The 27,873-nt window shown below is 38.3% G+C and overlaps 1 protein-coding gene and 1 pseudogene across 1 annotated transcript in view; one reads left to right on the top strand and one right to left on the bottom strand.

Moving 5' to 3' along the window:
* The window catches only part of LOC101544608 (maltase-glucoamylase), a 244,248-nt gene that overhangs the window by 47,795 nt on the left and 168,580 nt on the right, over positions 1-27,873 (bottom strand). The gene's annotated exons all lie outside the window — the stretch shown is intronic.
* On the top strand, positions 15,434-15,529 carry LOC129401057 (small nucleolar RNA U13; annotated as a pseudogene).

The following is a 27,873-nucleotide window of genomic DNA, read 5'->3' as shown; positions in this document are numbered from 1 at the left end:
AAATACAAAACTTCAGAAAGGGAAGGACAATCAGAGCTCTGAGTCCATGAGGCTGTTACCCCGACCCTGTGCTTTTTCTCTTATTTCTGTCTTATTTTCTTAATCTTCCAAGGCAACCTGGCTTCAACCCTATTCATCTGGTCCCAGGGGCTGGACCCGGGCAGGAAAGGAGGAGAAGGGTGTATTCCCTTAATCCATCCACTCATTGACCCAGTTTGCTTCTCCCCTAACACTGGTCAGATGTATGTCTTAGCGGACCACCTGGAAAGTCATACTTGAGAAGGAATTGACCTTTTTTCTGTGTTGACATCGGAGTCCTGGAAGGGGAATATGTAGCCACCCCGAAGGTGAAGTCCTATCTGATGTGCATCCAGCTTCATCTCCACCAACTGCTTCCTCCACTGCATGGCCACTTCCTAACCAGCAGAAGAAAAGCATCCAATCAGAAGCTGTTTGGGCTCAGAGGGACCTTGAGATGAACTAGTCTCATTAAAAAAAAAAGCAAAAAAAAAAAAAACCTGAGGCATTCCCCATCCCACCCCCCAAGTGAAGTGACTTGACTATTTAGCCGGGTTATACAGATAGTTTACCTATAGCGACAGCAACCCACCCCATTCATCAACATTCCCCCATGAATCAGCTAGGCTTTAATTCGCTAGATTACTGTGGTTCAACCAAGGATCAGTAACTTAGTCCTAATGTAGAGTCATTAGCCTCAGGACAGTGCAATAAAAATGCCCATAGTTATATTCCAGTTTTTCGAATGATTTTATTGTCTCAGCCTTTTTCAAAGAAAAGTGTCTGCAATTGACAAAATGTAAAATCTTGGAGTAGCTGGAGAGATAGTGCAGCTGGTAGGGTGCTTGCCTGGGGTCCTGCCGGGAGTGATACCTGAACACAAAGCCAGGACTAAGCTCTGAACACTGTCAGGTGTGTCCCCAAAACATAAATAAATAATAAACACAAGTAAAACCGAGTAGTCTGGCTCACTCCACGTCCCAAATTTTGGAAGAGGCAGGTCTCTGAGCCACACAGGGCCACCACACTTACTGTCACATAGTCGTACCAGATGGCATCCGGTATGTATGCTTTGACTCCATCCACACCCTAGGAAAAGGTACTGATGAGCAAGCTGAGCATAGCATACCTTCCCCACCATTTCCACAGTTAACTCCACATGTGGTTGCATGTGGTTGCCTGAATAATCTCATTAGACTAATAAAATACAAAGACTTAGAAAGGCTGGGCAATTTACTCAAAGTAGAGTTGTAACTAAGAATTTCTTTTTTGCTTTTTCTCTTAAACATTTTATAGCAGAAAACTTATTCACTTGTGGGTTATTTGTATAATTTAAAAGGGGAAAAGATGGGGCTAGGTAGGTCCCCAGGAAGATTTTCTATGATTTGGTAACCTTAAATTACTAGCTCCAACTCCTAAAATGTGTGTAGGTTAGCTTTTCATGTTTGCAAACTGACATAATGTTTATCCCTCTTTTCACTTCCTCACCACTCCCTCAGGTCATGCTTAGGTAGAGCTCTCTTACTTCAGCTAAGGACTGCAGAGTAACAGCTTCTCTAGCCCAGAGTAACCCTCCTCTAGCTTCATCTCTTCCATGCTATCCACCTCTGATTGCTTCCCTTTTCTAGCCCAAAGCTAAAAACATATACCCTCTGCTCCAAGGTGGGCAACCCAAATTCAAGACATAAAAATCCCATGCTAATGGCAAAGTCCTGGGCTCAAGAGCATAGACTTTTATGGAGCCAAGAATTACTTTTTTATTTAAGTTCTAAACATTCTCAGACTCATTCTGTTCATATTTATGTATAAGAGCAGTCAAAGATAATCAATGTTCAACTTATTTAGCTATAAACTAATGTGGGTATTTCACCCCATTGTTTAGGACTTAAACTCACTTCATATAGGACAGGTGTGATAAGAAGTCCAGGTCCCCACATGAACTGTTCATGTATACTCCATGTTTCTGGGTCCTGGTAGAACCTGGAAAACAGAGAAGCCAGGTAATACCTTTAATGTAAGGCAACTGTAGTTTCTATTTCTATGGCAATAAGATCATATCCAGTCTTGATATTCAGTACACTTGTAATCTGAAAATGATTCTAGAAGTGTTGAAACTCACTCATGTACGAGAGGCCTTGCCACAGTCTCCCCTAGGGTGTGAGCTCTGTAGAAAAGGGTATACAGATAGGGCAATAGGGTGTAGCGGGTAGACAGATATTGTATGGTGGAAGCCATTAGTACAGAATCATTGCCAAAAGCTGCAGGATCCTGGTCCTAAAAGAAAAAAGAGCAATTGCTAAGTATTTCCATCATATTTTTTCCTTTTTTTGTGCTTACATCTTTTATTAGAAAAGTTATTTTTATTTTAGTGAATCACCTTGAGATAAAGTTACAGACTTACAAACTTTTGTGATTACATTTCAGTCACACAATGATCGAGTACCCATCCCTCCACTAGTGCCCATTCTCCACCACCAAGGTTCCCACCACCCCACCACTTCCCACCCCCTGCCTCTGTGGCAGGCTCCGTCATATTTTTAAAGTCCCATAGTGATGAGAACTATTCTGATATTAAAGTAACCGTGTTTTCCAACTTGGATGTTGTAAAAGACTTTCCAGATCTGAAAGATTTGTGGTCCTGCCCTTTGAATTCATGTATAAAAATGTTATCAAAGATTACATGCCTTTCCTAAGGTACAATTGTAAGCAAGTGGCAGAGTTTAAATTTGGTCCATGTCTTTTTTATTCCAATCTATGGGAGTCTTGGGGTTAGAGACCATGGGGTTGCCATGGAGATAAAGGGCTTTCTCCAGAGATTCTCCGATTTATTTTATATTTTTCAGTTCCCCACAATATTTCTTTTGAAAAATAATAGCTCTATAGGTTGTGCTATTACTAAAATAAACTTTGAAGCCCATTCTCTTAAGTCACATGGCCTGGCACCATGATATATATCCATCTTTCCCCATATCATTGGTTTGTCCTTTCTCTCTTGCCACAGAGTTTGGGCTTATCTGGTAATAATCTCTAAACAATTTTAGACAACATTGGTATGTTCTGTTCTCCTTGCCACAAAGAGCTTTGGTATATCGGGTCACACCCATCAAAGTGCTCCTGAGTCACACCCATTCCTTTGTCTATCTGTAACCACTTCTCTATGCTCTCTTCCCCAACCAGTTAATCAGCTTTTCCCCTAATCAGACTCTGTTAATATGTAAGGTCAGACCTTTCTAGGACACCTAACTTGTATTGTAAGTTAATGTTGCTTTACTCCTTTCCTTAAGTCTTTTGAACAGTTTACTTTAAAGCAATGTCCTTTTTGTATGGACAAAGAAAGACAGTTGTTAATATGCTTCTGTAACATGGGATTTAATTGGCTTCAAATATTATTCACTCCTGAATATCTGCTTTCTTGACTTAAGCCTCAGTTGCCCTTAGTTCCTAGCACCCCAAAGGCAGGGTCCCGACGAGGGATGAGACAGACCCAGGGCAAGCGGTGAGTTATGTGCTACCCTGGCATCGAGATGGGCCTGGCCAAAGTGCCTAATGCTTAACTATAAGTTAAGAGCTTGGTCATGGACAAATACTGTCATGATCCAAAAGCAACGACGAGACTAGGACCCTGCTAGGGATAGGAAAGACTAATCTGGCCTGAGCACTGTAGTCTGAAATTGAGATGATCCCAGGAGAGCAATTCCATAACCTTAATGCATCTCTTGCTGTGACCATACAAAATGATTAATATTATGAATACTTATATGTTAGTTGGACAAGGAGAGGAGAAACACACCCATGGGATTCCGCTCTTGGGTGGGTGTCCTGCTGAAAGAGAATCTGTCCTAGAAGAAGCGTCCCCTGAGGGAAAGAACTTTACCCCTATTGATTGTGACCACACCTATGTGTAAGCCCCAACCCCTCATGCTTGGGGATTTAACTAGGCTGAAAGAGTGGGCTAGGGGGCCAGTTCCAGTGCCAGATCTAGAGAAGCTAGATTGAGATCCAGATCCAGAGGAGGAGAATGAAGTAGCATGGGGGGAGGAAGAAGCAGGAGGAGAATCAGAGGAGAATGGAGAATGGAATGGAATAAACTGCAACTGAGACCAACCAGCCTGGCCGTCGTTCCTTCCTTTGCCTGCCTCATCATCACCATCAACCTCCCAGGGGTGGGGGAAGCGGCTAGAGACTATCGAACGCGGGCGGCAGAGAGAGATAGAGTGCCGCTGCCCTGTGCCCAGTGCAGTGTGCCTTTCTTCCTTTTTTGTGTGTTTACACAATCATGTACTTTTACATTTGCCATTTTTAATTTTATACCATTTCACATGCAAAGTATGACCATCAAAATTTGTTTTACATTCTCTAATCCAAAAAGAGTGTCCTCTATTTGTTCTTCATTACACAAAGTATGGAAAAATCATGAAGATGGCAATTAGTAGATGTTACCTACAACCAAAGAAAAACTCTTTAAAAGGGAAGTCTAATATTCTTACAACTCAAAAATAGACATTTTCCATAAATAATATGTATTCATTTTGCCAATTTTGTACTTAATTTGAAATATGGGAGTGATAATTATGCCATATGGAGACTTGTCATCCTTACTCTATTACTAGACAGAACTTCAGAGATTTTCAGAATGCATTTGTTGTCTTCCTTTACCAAGAGGCCTATTCCCCCTACGCCTTTAAGTAGAGCAACTCTATGACATCAGTCCTCATCCCCATGTAGGGTTTATGAAAACCTAAAGGTTAAGCTTCAAAGATCAGAAGACACTACATCCTCCATCTCTCAGATTTCTGACTGAGAGAGTCTAGAGATCACTGTCCACTAGGGTAACCAACTGCTACATGGGCCATTAAACACTTTCCAGGTGATGACTGACTGAAGAATAGAACTTTTCATTTTATTTCATTTAAATATAAACCTAAAATCTGAATCAGCTATTTTCCATCAAACCTAACCTAGTTCTTTTGACAAAATTAGATTTCACTTCTCTGAAAAATTGGTATCCAAGTCAAGATGTATATACAGAATTCAAAAGACTTAGAGAAGACATAGAAAAATAGTGCATTAATAATATTTTATGTGGCAAGATTAAATAACATTATGGATATGTCTAATTTCATGAGATGATTAGAAATAGTTGCTTCCCATCCCCCTTTTTCAGGCTACACCTGGTCATGTTCAGGGTTTACTCCTGGCTCTGTGTTCAGGATCACTCCTGGTAACATTTTCAGGGGGATGGGGGAGTATATGGTTGGGGCTCAGGAGGAACACATGAAGTTCCAGGGATCAAACCTGGGTCAGCTGCATACAAGGCAAGTGGCCTACTGACTGTGCTATCTCTCTGTCTCTCCTGTCACTGTCACTGTCACTGTCATCCCATTGCTCATCGATTTGTTCGAGCGGGCACCAGTAATGTCTCACATTGTGAGACTTACTGTTGCTGTTTTTGGCATATCCAATATGCCATGGGTAGCTTGCCAGGCTCTGCCGTCAGGGCTCTATACTCTCGGTAGCTTGCCAGGCTCTCCGAGAGGGGCGAAGGAATCGAACACAGGTCGGCCGCGTGAAAGGCGAATGCCCTACCGCTGTGCTATCGCTCCAGCCCCTATCTATCCTATCATTTAAATGTTTACTTTTTAAATTTACACTTAACTTTTTTTAAAAAAAATTATTAGTGAATGACCGTGAGGTACAGTTACAAACTTATGAACTTTCGTGTTTGCATTTCAGTCATACAGTGATCATTTTTACCCATCCCTCCACCAGTGCCCATTCTCCTCCACCAATGTTCCCAGTATACCTCCCACCACCCCCACCCCAACCCCCACCACCCCATCCTGCCTCTGCGGCAGGGCATTCCCTATTGTTCTCTCTCCTTTGGGGTGTAACACTTAAATTTACATGAGTAGCTCTCCTTATTCTTTATTGAACAGTACCAGTTTAGAAGGAAGGGAAAATGAGAACTGTAATCTTAGCCTGAGTTGTGTATATACTCCTAATTATCCAAGCACCTTTCAGACCATCTATTTAGGGAAATCTCTCTCCTACCTGCTCCTCGGCACTTTCTCAGAAGTTCATAAATAGTTCACCTCTTCCTAGATTACTAACAGTTAGGCTTAGGACTTCCCTGGAAACAAGTATTTTGAAAATTTGCCCATAAGTCTTCTCTAGAACACAGAGATATGATTGGACAATGGTAAGTTTTGACATCAAAGTGACAATAAGTAATTTATCCTAATGAATTTCAGAGCTTCTTAAGGGTTAAACCACTCATCTTAAGATACTTAAGCATATAACTTCATTGAAATGAAAAGCATACCATCTAACCTACTTGGTCCTGCCATTACCAAAATTAATGTCTTAAGTGAGACTTTGAACCCATCTGTTGTTGCTCACCTAAAATTCAATGTAGGACAGAAAAGAGCCAAGGGCAAGATGAGTCATGAGAAGTAGTAATGGATGATGGCCCTAAGTCTTCATAGAAACAGTCTATTGTAATGAGGTGGAAAATAATGTTCTGATCACTGGGCAATTTCTTTCTGAATCTTACCTCCTTGATCTTCCACATTTTGGACTGGTTTTACTAGTGTTAACTGAAGAAAAGCTGCAAAGGGTTCTAATTGCCTTAATACATAAATGGTGAAGAAATTAAAAACAATACCAAAGACACACTAACTCCTGTCAATTGTGTGTGAACTTCCAACACTAAAACCACTCTATTTAAATACATACCTTCTTGCAACTCCTCACACAACCTTGCTTTTTAAGTCCATCAGCCAAGATTTACCTATTATGCTCCCACTCTTCAGACAAACCTGGAAGATTGTTTTCAATTTCTGTTTGCAAAAAAACTAGATTAGACAACCAAATATACCTTGATTACTTGTCTCAGAAACCTTACCCTGAACCCAGGCCCGTTGTAATTCCTTGCTAGTGGGTAAAATGCTCCGAGCTGCATCCATCTTCTGCAAAGTTCTTCTGTAACATTTTGAAAATAACCACAGATGTTGGCACCTACCTGAAATTGTTAGATATACAAGCATAGTGGTTAGTTGAGAAAAGAAAGTATTCACTATGTTCACAGATGACAAGGGAAATGAGAATCTCTTATTCCCATCATTCCATGCTTAAAAGGGGCCCGAGGGCTTTCAGCAAAACCCCCAGCCCAGAGAAAAAACGAAGCAAGTGTGCTTCACTGATCAACCTTCAGAGAATGAATGACTGCTTTGTCAATGTCTTCTTCTTCCATGGACAGTTTCAAATGTTATACTTCCTATTTCAGTAATCATTCTGATATGAAAATGTCTTATTCATTGTGTCAACTTCCATATAGCAGATGTTCCATAGATAGCCACCCAATTATAAAGGCTTCATTCTTTCTTCAGAAAGCAACTCATAGAACATATTATTAAATGGAGTTTTCTGAGATGAAGAGAAAGTACAGGGTGTATGCCTTACACCAAGATGACCTGGGATTAAAACTCCAGCACTGCCCCTTACCCTGATTCCTGACCCCCGGAACACTCTCCCTCCGGCCCTTCGTGTGAGGAGGGCTCCCCTGGAAGCCCCCAGCCCCGTGCGCCACGTGGACACGCCTCTCTGCTCCTCCCTCACGTCGCAACTCTCAAGCAGGTACTTCCAGTGTCCCAAGAGATTACTGGGGGCGTGGCCTTCACCTCAGGGGCGTGGCCTAGAAATGGGCGTGGCCTCCTGTAGGAGCGAGGCCTCAGTTATAATTTTTCTTGCATTATACTTTGTGTAACCTGCTTGTGTGAAAAACAACCTGGCCATCTCAATCACTCTATGCCAAATAGTCCAGTACCTTATTCTAACTTCACAAAATCTGTTAGTGAACAATAGAAGCTGCACAAAACCCTCGAAAAGAGAGTTCAGTCTTCACTAGAGGCCCCACATAAACCAGGAGGAGCACCTGAGAATAAGGAAGTATTCTAGAATAGGAACAGACTACCAGCATCAACTTACCACAAACAGAATCCCCCCTGCAGCAAGAGAGAATAGGGATAGACAACTAGAAGGTTCCAACTCTATTCTTCCACAACAATATGAAGAAACAGCAAGAATCCCCTCCAAGGAGAGAGGATGAAGAAAAGATTCCAGAAATCCCAAAAGAGTTACCCACATACACAACCTCTCAGAAAAAAGAATTCAGAGAGGAAATTTGAAGAGGGTCGACGTACTCAAAGCAACCATGGAACAGACATCCAATAAATTAAGGTAGGGTATGAATGAAGCATTGGAACGGTCAACCAAGAAAATACTGGTAGAAATGAAGCAGAAATTTCAAAGCCACGAACAGAAGTCACAAAACTACAAACAGAAGTCACAAAACTACAAACAGAAGTCACACAAATAAAGAAATACGTAGATGAATTAAAAATATCAGTAGGGGCCCTCAATAACAGAATGGCTACAGCCGAAGACAGAATCAGTGAGCTAGAAGATGAGCGCAGAAAGCTTACAGGCAATAACAAATAATGGCAAGAGACCTCAAAATGACTCTAGAGCAAATAAGAGTCCTAGGGGATGACCTCAAGAGGAATAACATAAGAATCATTGGAGTACCAGAAGCACAAGGAAGTAACCCCAATGAAAAAAAATAGTTAAAGATATCATTGCTACGAAATTCCCAGAGCTGGAGAAAGCAGGCACCCAGATCCAAGGAGCCCGAAGAGTACCAGCAAAAAGAGACCCGAATAAAAAGACTCCAAGGCATGTCATAGCCAGAATGACAGATGCTGTGGATAGAGATGCAATACGGCAAGCAGCAAGGTCAAAGAGGAAATGACATACAAATGAGCACCACTTAGATTTACAGCAGACCTATCAGAGGAAACTCTCTGATCCTGAAGACAGTTGTGAGACATAGTGAAAAAAGTCAGTGAAATGAACACCTCACCAAGAGGTGAGGCTAAACTCTAACTCAAACTCGAAGGAACCATACACTATTTCACGGAAAAACAACAGCTCAGGAACTTCATAGACTCAAAACCAAACTTAAAAGAAGGTCTAAAGGGGCTATTGTAAGACAAGAAAGAACCCCACAAGAACAACAAACCCCACAGAAAGATGACACAAAACCCCATAACAATAATCTCTATCAATGTCAATGGCCTAAATGCACCAATTAAGAGACACAGAGTGGCAAAATGGATTCAGAAACGAAACCCAACATTATGCTGCCTGCAAGAAACACACCTGAACAGTCAGAGCAGACACAGACTCAAAGTCAAAGGGTGGAAAACAATCCTGCAAGCAAATAACTTCCTCAGGAAAGCTGGGTTGGTCATACTAGTATCTGACAACATAGATTTCAGTTAAAAAAGATTAGAAGGGACAGCGAAGGTCACTTTCTATTTATCAAGGAATATATGCAACAGGAAGAAATCACACTCTTAAACATATATGCACCAAATGAGAGACCGATTAAATACTTAAAAAAATTCCTAACAGATTTTAAGGAGGATATCACTAGCAGCACAATAGTAGTCGGAGACTTCAACACTGCATTATCACCTCTGGATAGATTAACAAGAACAAAACTCAGCAAGGAAACACTGACTCTGAAGGAAGAAATAGAAGAGAAAGGATTAATAGACTTATATAGGGCTTTACACCCAAAAAGGAAGAATACACATTCTTTTCCAGTGCACAAGGAACATTTTCCAAAATAGGCCATGTACTGGGCCACAAAACATGCCTCAATAGAATTGGAAAAATAGAAATTGTATCAACCATGTTTTTAGACCACAATGCGCTGAAGATAGAAGTTAATCACACAGAGACATGGAGAACCAAAGCAAACACCTGGAAATTAAAAAACTGAGTGTTGAACAATGAGTGGGGAGGGTAGGAAATTAAGGAAGAAATCAAGAGATACCTAGAAACAAGTGAGAATGAAGACACGTGCCACCAAAACCTATGGGACGCAACTAAAGCCTTGTTCAGGGGAAAATTTATAGCCCTGCAAGCATTCCTCAGGAAGGAAGAAAGGGCATACATAGATAGCTTGACTTCATAGCTCAAGATCTTAGAATAGGACCAGAAAAAGGAACCCAGACCACACCAAAGGAAAGAAATAATAAAAATTAGAGCAGAAATTAAGGATATGGAAACCCAGAAAACAATCTGAAAGGTCAATGAAACCAAGAGCTGGTTCTTTGAGAAAATAAATAAGGTTGATAAACCACTAGCAAGACTCACAAAGAAAAGAGAGAGAGAACTCTAATAAACTGAATCAGAAATGAAAAGTAGGATATCACACAGAAACCAATTAAATTCAAAACATCATCAGATACTGCTTTGAAAGTCTACATGCCACAAAACAAGAGAATCTAAAAGAAATGGATGAATTCCTTGATTCCTACAATCTCCCAAGACAGAACCAAGAAGACTTGAAATACCTGAATATCAAGGAAATTGAAACTGTAATCAAGTCTCCCCCAGAGAAAAAGCCCAGGCCCAGATGGATTCACTGGTGAATTCTTCCAAACATTTAAAGAGGATCTGTTGCCAGTTCTCCTCAAGCTTTTCCAGGAAATTGAAAAGACAGGAATCCTCCCAAACAGTTTCTATGAGGCACTTATCTCCCTAATACCAAAAGCAAACAAAGACACCACTAACAAAGAAAATTACAGACCAATATCCCTGATAAACACCAATGTGAAGATACTCAACAAAATATTAGCAAATAGAATTCAACAACTCATCAAAAAGATCATACATCATGACCAAGTGGGATTCATCCCGTGGATGCAAGGATGGTTTAACATTGGAAAATCAATCAACATAATCCACCATATCAACGAAAGTAAAGAGAAACACCATATGATCATATCAATAGATGCAGAGAAAGCATTTGAAAAGATCTAACATCTGTTCATGATGCAAACTCTCACCAAAATGGTTTTAGAAGGAACTTTGCTCAAGATAGTCAAAGCCATCTACCACAAACCTATGGCAAGCATTATCCTCAATGGGGAAAAACTAAGAGCCTTTCCTCTAAGATCAGGCACAAGACAAGGATGCCCACTCTCACCACTTCTGTTCAGTATAGTACTGGAAGTACTTACGATAGCTATTTGACAAGAAAAAGATATTAAGGGCATCCAGATAGAAAGGAAGAAATCAAACGCTCACTATTTGCTGACGATATGATACTATACTTAGAGAAGCCTAAATCCTCTACTAAGAAATTCTTAGAAACAGTAGACTTGTACAGTAAAGTCGCAGGTTATAAAATCAATACCCAAAAATCCATTGGCATTCCTATATGCAAACAATGAGACAGAGGAAAGGGACATGAAAAAAGCAATCCTTTTCACAATCGTGCCCCAGAAAATTAAGTATTTTGGAATCAGATCAACTAAGGAAGTAAAAGACCTCTATAAAGAAAACTATAAAACGCTACTCCATGAAATAAAAGAGGACATGAGGAAATGGAAACATATCCCCTGCTCATGGATAGGGAGAATCAACATTGTCAAAATGTCAATATCCCCAAAGCATTTTACAGATTCAATGTGATCCCTATAAGGATACCCATGAAATTCTTCAAAGAAAGGGATCAAGCAATCCTGAAATTCATATGGAACAACAAACACCCACGGATAGCTAAAACAATTATTGGGAAAAAGATGTTGAGTGATATTACCCTCCCCAACCTTAAACTTTACTACAAAGAGATAACAATTAAAACAGCACGGTACTGGAACAAAGGCAGACCAATGGAACAGGGTGGAATATCCCTACACACAACCCCAAATGTATGATCATCTAATCTTTGATAAGGGAGCAAGAAATGTGAAGTGGAGCAAGGAAAACCTCTTTAACTAATGGTGCTGGCATTACTGGACAACCACATGCAAAAGAATGGACCTCAACCTGATCTCAACTTGACACTATGCACAAAAATCAAATCAAAATGGATTAAGGACCTCAACATCAGACCACAATCCATAAGTTACATCGAAAACAAAGTCAGCAAAACCCTCCACAATATAGAAGCCAAAGGTATCTTCAAAGATGATATGCAACTGATCAACCAAATGGAAACAGATTAACAAATTAGACTATATTAAAGTAAAAAGCTTCTGTACCACAAAAGATGCAGTGACCCCAATACAAAGGCAATCTATAGAATGGGAAAGGATATTCACCCAATACCCATCCAATAATGGGTTGATATCAAGGGTATATATGGCACCAGTTGAACTTTACAAGAAGAAAACTTCCAACCCCATCAGAAAATAGGGCAAAGAAATGAACAGAAACTTTCCCAAGGAAGAGATACAAATGGCCAAAAGGCACATGAAAAAATGCTCTTCATCACTAATCATTAGAGAGATGCAGATCAAAACAACCATAGTTACCACCTCACACCACAGAGACTGACACACATTCAAAAGAACAAAAGCAACCGCTGTTGGCGAGGATGTGGCGAGTAAGGGACCCTCCTACACTGCTGGTTGGAATGCCGACTGGTTCAGCCCTTTTGGAAAACAATATGGATGCTTCTTAAAAAATTAGAAATTGAGCTCCCATTTGACCCAGCAATACCACTGCTGGGAATATATCCCAGAGAAGTAAAAAAGTATAGTCAAAATAACATCTGCATTTACATGTTCCTCGCAGCACTGTTTACAATACCCAGAATCTTGAAAAAACCTGAGTGCCCGAGAACAGATGACTGGTTAAAGAAACTTTGGTACATCTATACAATGGAATACTATGCAGCTGTTAGAAAAGATGAAGTCATGAACTTTGCATATAAGTGGATCAATATGGAAAGTATCATTGTAAGTGAAATGAGTCAGAAAGAGAGAGACAGACATAGAAAGATTGCACTCATCTGTGGAATATAGAATAACAGAGTAGGAGACTAACACCCAAGAATAATAGAAAGAAGTACCAGGAGGTTGACTCCATGGATTGGAAGCTGGCCTTACATGCTGGGGGAGAAGGCTGCTCAGATAGAGAAGGGAACACCAAGTTAAATGTGATTGGAAATCCCAAATAGGAGGGGAGATGCATGCTGAAAGTAGACTAGAGACTGAAAACGATGGCCACTCTATACCTCTATTGCAAACCACAACACCCAAAAGGAGAGAGAGATCAAAAGGGAATATCCTGCCACACAGGCGGGGTAGGGTGGGAAGGGATGGGATGGGGGGTGGGAGGGATACTGGGTTCATTGATGGTGGAGAATGGACACTGGCAGAGGGATGGGTTCTCAAACATTGTGTGAGGGTAACACAAGCACGAAATTGTATAAATCTTTAACTGTACCATCACTATGATTCACTAATTAAAAATAAATAAAAATCTTAAAAAATAAAATAAAATAAAACTCTAGCACTGCATGTGGTCCCTCAAAGACCTATCAGGAATGATCGTTGAGTACACAGCTGAGAGTAAACCCTAAGCACTGCTAGGTGTAACCCAGAGTAAATCAGTAAATATATAAGAACTTCGCCCATACCTATCACAGTGAGATACACATTTGTAGGTTTTAGAACCCCCGAAGATCGATAATGGAAAGAGTTTCAGAGGCAAAAGGTCCAGGCTCTCACTTGAGGGGAAAACTCACCAGGGGAATTCCAAAGAGGTTAAACTCAAGGATACTGGGGATGGACCAGCGCATGTCGTCCCATGTAGCTGCATTGTCCCCCAACCAATGACCAGCGAATTTGCCAGATCCAGCAAAAGTAGAACGGGATAAGATAAAGTTTCTTTTATCAACAAAGATATTTGTCAGGGCCCTGAAAAAGAATACAGTCCATTGAACATGAACTGAACTATAAATGTCTGGACTGTCCCTGTACCAGAGGCAGCAATGGACGTCTCCAATTAAGCTAAGAAAATAACATCAGGATAACACAAATCAGGCAAACCAGCTAGGTTAATATTAAGAACTTCTTTCAAATGTCTGGAGACAGTTTCATATACACATCATTTCGGATGGTCAGACTCTCTAGCTACATCCCACTCAAGAAATATATCTAGGTTTCTGTGTTCTTAATTGCATTTTCTTTGTCTTGTTTTATCTGGCCATACTCTAGCTCTTTTGGTCAACAATACATTGGAATTGTGTCGTGTGGATCTTGGTGTCATCATCTTCCTTTTAGACCAAATCTTTCTAGCATTTCTTGATTGCATGTTTTCTTGATCACCTGTAATCTTGTCTGACATAAAACTATCTCAGGTTGGATTCCTGTACTCCGATTGCCTAAGTGAAGAATTTGTGTATAAGCTGAGCAACAGGTCCCTATAAAGTTTTGGAACTTATTATTAGCAACTCCTAATGCTAGTAAATCTTAATTTTTGCAAAATAATATTAATGAAATGAGTAAATGTCCTACGATGATATCTGATACTGTATAAAGTAAAAGGAACTAAGTACTATTATTTCCATTTTGTTGCGTATGACATATATAGAAGGGAAATAAAGTAATTACAATACAGAATTCAGAATAATTACATATGAATGGAATAACATAGGGAGAGATAGCATGTAGTTAAAGGTAGGCAACTTCACTAGCTTTTGTTTTGATGAATGCTTTTTGCTCTTCTTTTTGAAATATTTTTAAAATTTATTTTTAAGTTTTAGAATTTTTAATTTAAAACTCAGGCAATCCTCTCCATGCACCCATTCCATATCCAACAAAGATACTGACAACAATAACATTCTCCTTATAAAATGTGTCTATTGTGTTTTTTGTTCTTTTGCACAAACATTAAACTGAAATCTTCTTTATCACCTATTCTTCCATTCTAAACACTTCAAACCTGCCTATGATGTTTCATAGGCAGGTTTGAAGTGTTTAAACTGTAATATGAGTATAAGGTGGTAATAATAATTATTAGCTCTCTGCAGGCAAGTTTTTCAATCTTTTACACAAATTCTAGGAGAAATGTATCACCGGGCAACAAGCAGTTCCTAACAGGTTCCTAACAGCACAACCACTGGTGCTTTCCTACACATATTCCTAAGGTTGCCACAGAGTCTATAAGTGCATAATGACTTAGAATGTCAAAAAAGGAGAAAATTTAAAAAATAAAGACTGATTTTAAAAAGTGAGGTACTCCAATCTGACAATGTAAAGATGAAGGGTTGGATCCTTTTCTGGTTCATAAGCATGATGATTGGGTCACTGTCACTGTCACTGTCACTGGCATCCCATTGCTCATCGATTTGTTCGAGTGGGCACCAGTAATGTCTCTCATTGTGAGACTTATTGTTACTGCTTTTGGCATATCCAATATGCCATGGGTAGCTTGCCAGGCTCTACCGTGCAGGCTCGATACTCTCGGTAGCTTGCCCGGCTCTCCGAGAGGGGCGGAGGAATCAAACACCGGTCCACTGCGTGAAAGGCAAACGCCCCACCGCTGAGCTATCACTCCGGCCCTGATGATTGGGTATTCATACATTTGTGTGACACGTGTCTCCCTTAAAACTTGTTATGCTCTTGGCACAGTACACTGTAGCACTGTCATCCCATTGTTCATTGATTAGCTCGAGCGGGTACCAGTAACGTCTTCATTGTGAGACTTGTTACTGTTTATGGCATTTTCGAATACTCCATGAATAGCTTGCCAAGCTCTGCCGTGCGGGCGGGATACTCTTGGTATCTTGCTGGGCTCTCCAAAAGGGACGGAGAAATCGAAACTGGGTCGGCCGTGTGGAAGGCAAACGCCCTACCCGCTATGCTATCGCTGCAGCCCTATCTCAGTGAAACTTTTTCAAAACGCAAGTTTTCAGTTAACAAGGAAATAAGCCAAGTAGATTTAAGAATTGCCATATTTAGTCAAACTCATGGGTACTATCACTCAGTGTTCTGTCTCTCAGTCAGAAAGAAACTGTGAGTGAGATGATCCACTTCCTTTAGAAAGAAGTACGGGGCTGGTGTTCGGCTCCAGCCGGCCGGGTTTTCGGCCCGGGTGCCCATGCCTCTGCAGAGCCGGTGGATGTGGAACGAGCGGGAACCAGAGACAGCTTTAGGAATTGGGGTTCCAGCAAGTGCTTGCACCCATGTATGGAGACTGTGAACTAACTTTGGCTACATGCTGTTCCAGGAAGGGAAATGATTCATTTTCAAACTTAAATCTTCGTGGACTTAATTACTATAATACAGAAATTGTAAACATTTTTATCTCTTCATTCTCATCAGTGGAAAACTTATTATCAAAAATTTCCCTGTTAATAGAGCTGTATTCTTAGGGGATAAATTCCAACAAAAATAGTAAGTCTGTTTTGAAACTCTAACAACAATAGTGAGTTATGTGTTGAAATCTGGAATGTAATCAAGGTAAAGAGAAAAGGAAGTGAAATTATGACTCACCTACGGGGTGGGTTGGGGGGTGAGGGGTGGGATGTATACTGTTTTTGTTTATTTGTTTGTTTGTTTGTTTGTTTTGTTTTTGCTTTTGTTTTTGTTTTTATTGGTGGTGGAATACGGGCACTGGTGAAGGGATGGGTGTTTGAGCATTGTGTAACTGAGATAAAAGCCTGAGAACTTTGTAACTTTCCACTTGGTGATTCAATAAAATAAATTAAAAAAAAAAAAAAGAACTACGAAGAGTCCTAGATCCATACTACCACACAACCCTATTAAAAACTGTTACCAGCCTATGCTTTCACTGCATTCTCAACTCCCAAATGTTTAGTAAGGAAAAAAACACAACTATGCTGATTGTGGCAAAAAATATGAAACTTAAAGCTTTGTTTCATAAGGGCCAGAGGGTCATTATGAGGGCCCTCATGAAGAAATATTATAGAGGGAGCACCATCAGATGTGGCACCAAAACTTGGTAACACTAAAGGAAATATAAAGATTTGTATATATGATCTACTGTGAGAGCACACATACATGGATAACAGAGTTGGATGCTAAATAAATTATCACAAAGAAGAGATATGGTCTAAATGAAGTCAGAAAGAGAGAATAGGCAAGAATGGCATTTAAGACAAGATAGTGTTTATAATGGGCCAGGGAGATTGTTTAAAGGGATGGGAACATGCTTTGCATGTGAAAGGTCAGGATTTAATTCCCCAGCAGTGCTGGGAATAGCCCCAAGCACCACCAGTGGAGTAACAAACAAAACAGTGTCTAAGAAATGAGAAGGGATACAGTAAAGACATTCTGTCACTGTCACTGTTGCTCATCAATTTGCTTGAACGGGCACCAGTAACGTCTCCATTGTGAGACTTGTTGTTCCTGTTTTTGGCATATCGAATACGCCATTACTACACAGTTTCTACCTAAAGGAAATGTATGGGGAAAGTAATTCATCTGAATACTGAATAGAAAATGAAAGACTAATATAGGTAGCAAAACTGAAAATAGAACCAAAATTTTATGGATTAGTAGGGAAGGTTTTATTCTTTAATGTTATATACACAAAATATCCTATCGTGCTTCTCAAATGGAGTAGAAAAAAATCACTGGAGTTTTGTGCTACAACTTTTTCTAGTTTTATGAGTCTTAAGATAAATTAGCACTTGCATTAGACAACATCCAAAAAAAAAAAATACTGTCTCCCAGAGCTATGGACTGTCAAAAGTCTTACCTTCCAGCCTCTCTATCCTTTTTTTAAACCACTTTGTTAGTGGTTAAAGAAAGGATAACTTTAATTTTACTAACAAAAATGTAATAAAAACTCAATATCCTTTTTATTATTATGTCTTAATTATAAAACACATGTAATCTTCATATTTCAGCATTCAGTTAATAAACATTATCACAGGAAGTGCCATAAAAGAAGGTTAAAGTCTAACTACTTACATCCCTGGCACCAGCTTTTAATTATGCTCCATTTCATTTTTAAATAGGTTTCCTTTACCTACACAACACGTTTCCAACACAGTGTGGGTATCAGATTTTCCTGTTTATTTGAGGAGCAATCATTTCTAGTACTTGCACTAGAAATGCAAGTACTTTTCACCTAGAAGTTAACCTATGATGCAAATTTTTTAAATATGTATGCAATCTGCATTCCTCATTAGCAAGGTATAACTAAATTATATTTTATTGAAACACCTGGATAACACTTAATTTTCATTTAGCATTACACTCAGTAGCTTTTTTGTAATTTTTTTTTCCTAATTTGCTCATGGACGAAGACATCTAACAGGACTATTTATAATGATCTTATATATATATCAACTTTGCTATAGTATTCAGTTATTCAATAAATACACAGTACACACCTACTGTGAAAAAATGGGAAGTGTTGGTGGGGAATTGAGAATTGAGAATTTACTGTTCAACTCTCTTCTCTTGTCTCTTCACCTAGAACAGTTGTAATTTTGCCTTTTTTACTACTGACTAGAGGATATATTGGGATTTATTGTGCTCTGAAATAGTCAGTCAGGACAGAAGGTAATTTGTATAAAATGCAAACCAAGAATGGAAAGAGGGAATGAATCACGAAGTTATCCTACCTCACAATTTCTTTAGAGACAGGCCATTATGGTAACACTATGGTAAATTAGATAAATCTGTTTTTACTTCCTTCTTTAAAGAAAACTTATTCAGAAACTCCTAAATCTCTCTTTTCTATCTCACAGACTATTTGTAGTGAAGTTCGGATTTCTAAGAAACTATCTTTCTACTTTAAGTTTAGAGGGAGATAAATTTGATTCACCAGGTGAACCAATAGCCACTGCCTCCAAACTGAGATTCCAGCTAAGTGCTTGTCACTTTTATAACTTAAAATTTCCTGATGCCCAGAGAGTACTGGATTAAAATTTTAACTTCTTTGTAACCTTTGGTGCCTGAAGCCCAAAGGCCACATTCTATTTATCTCCACTTTTTTTCATATTCTCTCTGACCCAGAGAAATCAGAAAAGCAGTTCTCCTCTTTCAGTTATATAGTTAACTTTTAACTATTAACCAGCTCCTAGAAAATATTAACCAGCCCCATCGTGATTTTATAGCACTTTATCTGACACAGATACTAGCAACAAAGCAATTGAAACCCTATTATTCTCCTACAATCTTCCTTAGTCTTTTTCATTTTGACCTTTTATACCCTTTCATTTTCACTTCCAGTTCTTGGCATAAAGCACCAAAAAATTAAATATATAGAAGTAAGATTTAATGGTGGAAAGAATTAATCTAACTTTCTCATTTCAAAGAATAGAGAACTGATCCTCTGAAGCCAAGGATCATGGCTTACTCTTCTTTATTCATTTAATGCTGACGTACAGGTAATATATTCTTTCTCATGCTGTTTAATGTAACAACTTCTGATGATTTAAAATCTCTAATTCAAGCTTAGATATCTCCCTTATTTTTGGATCTGCATAGATGAGAAGAACCAAGACATTGAAGTTGAGAAGAGACAGCAGAGAATAACAGAGTTGGGGGAGTGTTCCCTGAAAAAACAAATAAAGAGTTTCAAAAGAGTTCTAAGGAACTTGATGGGGAAGTGCTAGGAGCTCTCTCTCTCTCAACTTATGGAATTATGAGCAAAAAAAATTCATGTGACAGGAATCGAAATGACTAAAGCTTCTTCTTCATTAGTAAGATTTATTAATAATGGTGGTGGAAGGGGATTTGGTGGTGGTGGAGTTAGTGGAGTAGAGATGGTGGTGACGGTGGTAGTGGTGATGAAAATAGACACGATGGTTGTAGGGCTGTATGTAGTTGCAATGGTGGTGAAGTGGGGATAAGGAGAAGTTGTGGCATGTGTTTATTTTGAGGTCAAAGAGGGAAGTTGATGGGGAAAAAGGTAAAGGCAGTGAGGAAGGAAGCCATCCAAGAATACATAGTGTGACAGTGCTAGGTAAATATTGACTACTGGGCATTTTTCTCATTTTATTTAGACAAATTGTACTTCTCATAAACAACAGATAGATTGAGTATAAATATGTGTCATACAAATTTAACTGCCTGCCCTATTAATTTATTCTCTACACCATGCAACTCTGATGCAGTGAACAAAGAGTGTTTAGCAACAGAACCCAAGTAAGGGCTGACTTCCAGTGGGGGCTATAAATTCTTTGAATCTGACTGCTTTTTAGCATCCTTAATATTATGAAGTCTCACCAATAAAGTCTCACAAATCAAAACTCATCCTGTACAGAAACCTAGGGGTTACACAAGAAGACCTCTTAAGTAGCCTTTAAGATCTGAGTTTCTCTTTGGTACATCTACACAATGGAATACTATGCAGCTGTTAGGAGAGATGAAGTCATGAAATTTGCTTATAAATGGATAGACATGGAGAGTATCATGCTAAAGTGAAATGAGTCAGGAAGAGAGGGACATAGAAGGACTGCACTCATTTGTGGAGTATAGAATAACATCACATGAGGCTGAAACTCAAGAACAGTATATACAAGGGCCAGGAGCATTGCCCCTTAGCTGGAAGACTGCTTCATGAGTGGAGGAGAGGGCAGATGGAATAGAGAAGGGATCACTAAGAAAATGATGGTTGGAGGAGTCAGTCAGGATGGGAGAAGTGTGCTGAAAGTAAATAATAGACCAAACATGAAGACCTCTCAGTGTCTGTGTTGCAAGCCATAATGCCCCAAAATAGAGAGAGAGTATGGGGAATATTGTATGCCATGGAGGCAGGGGGAAGGCAGGAAAGGGGGGGTATACCAGGGATATTGGTGGTGGGAAATGTGCACTGGTGGAAGGATGGGTATTTGACCATTGTGAGATTGTAACCCAAACATGAAAGCTTGTAACTATCTCACAGTGATTCAATAAAATTTTTAAAAAAGAAAAAAAGATCTGAGTTTCTATATTCTCACAATCACACAAAAATTATTTGAATAATACACTTATAGGAAAACAATAAAAATATTCCACCTCTCACCTCCCTAGATCATTAATTAGAGGGAAAGAAACTGTACTTACAAGTCTGTGGCTTTTGTCATAAAATATCCATACAAGCTGTGCAAATTATAATGAAATTCTTCATAAAACTCTGCATCCATGCAAATGGTTCCTTCATAAAGCAACGGTCTCATAGATTCTGTGTGGAAAAAGCTCATCAGTGAAACTCTCCTCTAACAAATAACCATTCATCGTTGGCTTTTACTCACTTGCCCACATATGTCTTCCTACCTTATCACATCATCACTCTTTAAATTCTATCATAAACTAGATGAGACATAAAGATAGTGGTAAAGAGTTGAATATGGTGGTGAAACTGCAATAACTTTGTACATCAAAGCCATAAACATTAACGTGATTGTTAGTGCTTGATTCATGTATTGTTTATGATTCATAACCATATTGGCTGAACCACAATAAAAATTTAAAATTAGAATAAATTAATAAATTCTTTTTAAATATCACTTCATAACTGGGGCTGATAATATGTTGCTCATTGCGATAATTAATATATATCTTTATTTCCCTGAACTTACAGAGTGCTAATGAGCAGAGGCAACTGAGAAACACTTAAAGCTATGATCAGTCAAAGGGCTTAAATAGACAAAACGCTTAGGATAGAGGCAATAGATATATTTGGCAGATGAAGGGAGGTTATGGATTCAAGTGGGTTTGTTGGAAAAAAAAGAAAACTATTTCTGCCAAGAAGAAGATGAGATAAAAGTAAAACCATGATAAATGGAACCACAGTGAGAAATAAAATTGAGAAACAGACTGTGCAGAGAAAATAAAAAAATAAGCAAAGCAAGCCAACGGGGGCTGTTGCAAGAGGTTAAATAGTTTGCTCTGACATTCTCATAAAGTTTGACACTGAACCACATGTATTCTGGGCTTGGAGGAAGTGAACAGCATGGAAGAGCTGGGTTATTAAAGTGGGAAGATTAGACTTCAGCACTCAACCTTGACTTGTGGCAGCAAAACTTGATCAGAGACCAGACAAAGCAGCAAGATCTCCAGTACAGGAGGTGTCTGGGTTTCTGGGGCTCCCCTAAATGGGGTAGTAAATGTGCTCTTGGTCACACAAGGATTTCTGAGTTTATTTGGGTTTGTTTCCCCCTGTATTACACTATCACTGTCATCCTGTTGCTCATCGATTTGCTCCAGCGGGCATCTCATGTCTCCATCGTGAGACTTGTCTCTTTTTGGCATATTAAATAAGCCACAGGGAGCTTGCCAGGCTCTGTCATGCGGGCGGGATACTCTTGGTAGCTCTCCGAGAGGGACGGAGGAATCGAACTCGGGTCGGCCGCATGCAAGGTGAACGCCTTACCTGCTACACTATCACTCCCGCCCATGAGCTAATATTGCTAATATATAATATCTGTATATACACAGATACGCATATACTGTGCATATCTGTGTAAAATTCCCCCTAATTTTAATTATATATAATATATAATATCTGTATATACACAGATATGCATATGCTATGGGTTATTATAAAAATTAGGGGGAATTTTACACAGCATATCTGTGTAAAATTTCCCCTAATTTTTATTTATTTCTTTAATTGAATTACAATGAGATACACAGTTACAAAGTTGTTCATGATTGGATTTCAGTCACATCTTGTCCCAGCACCCACTCCTTCACCAGTGCATATTTCCCACCATCAGCAATTCCTGAGATTATTTTAAATATCAAAGAGGTGAAAACTTACGAGGTACGAAGGGAGGGTTATTCAATATGTTTTCTTCACATGATTGATTAGAACCTGGGAGAAAGCTCGATAATTCATTCATATCCTTCAAAGATACAAAATGGAAAATAGAAAAATGTTATAAAGTTTATTGAGGAGTGTTTACTGAACTTGAATATACTTAGGATATTAGAGATATTTCATAAATTAATTTTGGACTCTTGAGTACTGTTTCTTAATTTTTCTTCTTTTTTTCTTTTTGGGTCACACCTGGCGATGCACAGGGGTTATTCCTGGCTCATGCACTCAATAATTATTCCTGGCGGTGCTCGGGGGACCATATGGGATGCAGGGGATCAAACCAGGTCAACCATGTGCTATAGCTTCAGGCCCTCCTTAAGTTTTCTTGACCTCTGCTTCATCTCTAATTTAGTGGTGAGTATAGATAGTTTCTGTTTTGATGGCTATATCCAGTGATGCTCAGGGGCTATTGTTGACTGTGCTCAGAAATTACCCCTGGCAGTGCTCAGGGGAGGCAGGTATAGAATCAGGGTTGGTTGAAGCAGCCACATGCTGCACTTACTGCATTTACAAACCTATTTAATATTTTTGATTAGACTGTATTATGCTCTCTTCCAACTTGACTATTATCAGGCATATTTAAACTCTTAAACATTGATTTTAATCAGTTCATTGAATAACATTTCAGTGGGTGAGTCTTAAAATGTGACTTCAATTGTTGTTGTTCTTGTTTCAATTTCATGATAAAGAATTTTAGGTAGGGTAATAATTCTGCTCTAATTCACTTTTACTCTACTCACTGTGGGATGAAAGAAAATACAATAAGACCAAATCAATTTCTTAAAGATGATTTAAAATGGAGCATGTCTAATGCAGCTGACAGAGATTTTTTCAAATATCATTAAATTATACTCTAACAATAAACTTTAAATTTCAATGACTAAGTGCAACAAAGAATACCAACCATAGGTTTAATGAAGCAGTGATTTAAGTTTAAAGATAGTTAATAAGAGAAGGATGAGAAAGCAAGGTGCTTTCTCAAAAATAAGTAAATGAAATACAAATAGTACATAAGGTAAGGCACTTGATTTGTACACACTGGACCCAGGTTTGATACACGGCACACCACCAGCAGTGATTTCTGCCTAAACTAAGATCCAGAAGTTAGCCCAAAGCACCACCAGATGTGAAAAAAATGATTAACTAAAAATAAAAAATACTACACTTGATCTTAGACAAAAGGCTGAGAAGTGATAAAAAGAAAAAATAAAAAGAAATAGTGGATAGTAAAGCCAGAAGTACAATCCAGGGTTTAACAAAAGTGTTCTTACATTCTCAGCAAGCAAACTTTTATTACAAATTGGGTCATCATTTTTCAAAACCTGACATTTTGGTTTCTAGAATAAGTTTGAATTCAAAATAACAACTTACAATCCATATACCATCAAACTTCAGCGTTTTAGAAAATGTGCTGAATTCTTCTTTCCACCACTCAACACCGCTGGGGTTACTATAGTCGGGAAAGACTGTCGATCCAGGATATCCCTAAAGGACAACAGAGAAGGTTCTAGCAAGTAGCTTATTTGATGATTGACTTCAAATTTATTGCTAGATACTATTTCTTATACTAGAAGCTGCTGGTATCTAGTCATTTTAGAATCAAAATTTAAGACTCACCCCCAATAACTAAATAGTAAAATAGATGAAAAGAATAAAAGGCAAAGGGAAAAGTTATTACATCTAGATAGATATAGACACAGATGTCTAGATAGAGGTAATATGGATATATAGAGAATATATATCTTTTTTCCCTAATACAAATATAAAATTTCATTATGTTAGACTCACTGAGGCAATTGTTTAAAAACCTAAGAAGTCTAACAAATATATTTTAGGGAAGAATAGTTGAATATTTTTTTAAAAAAAATTAATGAATCACCGTGAGGTATAATTAAAGACTTACAAACTTTCGTGCTCATGTTTCAGTCATACAATAATCAAGTACCCATCCCTCCACCAGTGTCCATTCTCCACCACCAATGTTCCCAGTATCCCTCCCACAATTCTCACCCTATCCCCCCCACCCTTTTACTCTCTCTCTCACCCTTTGGGTATTATGGTTTGCAATACAGGTATTAAGTGGCTATCATGTTCGGTCTATAGTCTACTTTCGCACACATCTCCCATTCCAAGCAGGTCCTCCAAGCATTCTTTGCTCGGTGCTTCCTTCTCTATCTCAGCTGGCTTTTCCCCCAGCGTGTGAGACCAGCTCTGAAGCTGTGGAACAATCCTCCTGGACCTTATCTCTACTATCCTTGGGTGTTGTTGTCCCATTATCTTACTCTATATTTCACAAATGACGGCAGTCTTCTATGTCTTTCCCTCTCTTTCTGACTCATTTCACTTAGCATGATACTCTCCATGCTAATCCACTTATATGTAAATAGTTGAATCATTTTTAAAGTGATTTTAAAAAATATTTCTTATATTAAGGCATGTAAACAATACCTTTTAAATAATGAAGTGGATCTTGTTCTTACTCAGGTAAAATTTATTTTTTTGTTTTGTTTTGTTTGGTTGTTTTGGGCCACACCTGGCATGGTACACAGGGCTTGCTTATGACTGGTTCTGCACTCAGGGATCACTCCTGTTGGGGCTCGGGGGGCCATGTGATCACCAAGGATCAAACCCAGGGCTGGCCACATGCAAGGCAAATACCCCACATTCTGAACTATGCATGCCCCACAGGTCAAGTATTTCTTATCCTCTCTCCTGCCTATGCAGTCTTATCAAAGAGTTGCTTTTAACCCTTCATGAAACTTCAGGAATATAGAGATATATGCACACCTTCTTTGTCATTTTCCCAACAAATCTATTGTCTGTGATTTAGAGACACTCAAGAAATATAATAATTCCTCCATAAGTATCAATTGATATACAGATCATTTATTTATTTAGTTTTTTTGGCCCCACATGGTGGTGCTCAGCACTTACTCCTGGCTCTGCATTCCTGGGGGGACTCAAGAAACTATATGGGATACCAGGGATCAAACCCAGGTCTGGCAAACATAAGGCAAGTCTTACCCACCACACTATCTCTCTAACCCTAAACTGTTTAATTGAAAATAGTCTGTACTTTTGTACTGATGAATACCAGTCCCTCTGATGTTTTAGAAATTCACTGTAGACAAATCAATCAGCAAAGAAGTGGTTTGCAGGACAAAGAAAACTACTTTCTAAAAAGTTAGGAACAGTAAAAAAAGAAACAAGATGGAAGATATTAAGGTATTAAAGTATTAAATTAGCCATTTTATAAGTAGTAACCCAGAAAAGAAAGTTTAGGAAAGTAAATGCAGCCATAATGATAGCTAAATAAAAATTTAGGTTAAGTAATAGTTTTAGTAAATCTCACTCATTTAGTAAATCTCACTCACCCATAATCTAGGAGTGGTCAACCCTACGCTGTTTGGAATGGAAAAATTTCCGATGTGATTTGCCTTCCAAAGGCTCAAAATCTGTTGCTCTGTTAATAGTCTCTAACCATCTGGCTCTAATGCCTGAAAGTGCCATCTTGGAATAAAGACTGGGTTCTACTCTAAGTCTCATGCAAATTAAGTGAGCATTTAGATAGGTTTCATGTTAGTCTATTGGCACCTTGTTACATTACCATATTTGAACTCAATATCTCTGGAAATAAATAAAAATTAGTATGCAAGATGACTTTAAAAACAATTTAATTTTTTGCTAATTTGTTGCTTCTTAATAATATATATATTAAAATTCAAGGAACTATATTAGAAGAGACTACGTCTTAATTATTTCTACCACAAAAAAAGAAATGATAAGTATAGGAGGAGAGAGGTACTTATTATGACAATGTTAATGATACTGCAACTTATGTGTATACATATATATAAGTATACAATATAAGAGAACATTAAATCAACTTGCTGTATACCTTATATTGATAGAATGTTATAAGTCAAACATGTTTCAATTAAAAATAAGTCCCTAGGAACTTAATCATTCTACTGTTATCTTTACCGGTTTAAGGTAATGAAAAAATTTCATAAGTCATTAAAACATAAATAATATTGCAACATATGCATACAAAAATACAAACCTCCATATATTCCTGTAATTTACTCTGATTTTCTTTAAAAAATTACCTGTCCAATGATAAAGCTGTTATTCCCCCTGATCCATACTCCCTTTTCATTTCCACTTTTGTAGGGTTGATAGTTACTGTCATTTGAGATGCCAGGATGCTAATAAAAATATATAATAATAAATGATTTTGTAAATGTCTTTCACATCTTGAAAGTAAAAACTAGGCCCAGAATAAGAGTTTGAACATACCATGATCATTACACATTTCAACCCTTGTTGTTGTAACATCTCAGTAAAATTTAAGAGATTAGGAAACTTGTTTCCATCAGTAGTGAAATCTTTGCCTTCATTCATGTAGTCTATGTCAAAGTACTGGACATCCTGAAAACAGAACCATCGGACAGTGTCTACTCCTGGATCATCAAAACAGAAGCCAGATTCACCCGAGTTCCTGGAGCTTTCATCACACACCGCACAGATCAATGAACTGTTTTTGGATCCAAGTTCTACAGTTGAACTAACAATAGTGGCCTTAGAGGTTATTAAGCTTTTAAAGAATTATTTTAAAACATTATTCATTTTTAAATTAACTAACGAATCAACAGTAAACTATTGACAATAAATTGATTGATCTACATTTATTTTAATTGTTACCAATAAATTAATAATTTTAAGATAAATGGATTTTTAACTTAATTTAAAAATAATTTTTAAGATTATTAAAATTTTTAGATTATTAACATTTTTTAAAGGAAAAACACTGAATTGACTATCCAGTGTCTATTTCCTCATTGACAAAAAAACTCTGGTAAATGAAAGTTAATTTTTAATGTGAATGCACTGTGGAAATAAAATAGATGTGGCAAAATTAGGTTTTACTACTAGAATAAGGTATGCAAGCAAAACAAAACTCACCAATTTCCCTTTAACATCAAAATGGTATGTTTTCTCACAGACATAAATAACTTCCCCACCCTCCCTCATTGCTACACTGGGAAAGAATAGAAAAGTCCTGAGATCAGGCCTAAGCTATTTTTCTTCATACAATCAATTGTCCTTCAGATACTAACCAAATATATATTTGCACTATAGTTCGAAAGAACAAGACCAAAATACATAGTTAACCACATGTCATGAATATCTTAAGGAAACTAA

This window comes from Sorex araneus, chromosome 1 (assembly GCF_027595985.1).
Source record: "Sorex araneus isolate mSorAra2 chromosome 1, mSorAra2.pri, whole genome shotgun sequence".
In the NCBI taxonomy this organism is placed as follows: Eukaryota; Metazoa; Chordata; class Mammalia; order Eulipotyphla; family Soricidae; genus Sorex; species Sorex araneus.
This window is presented reverse-complemented; position numbering and strand designations above follow the sequence as displayed.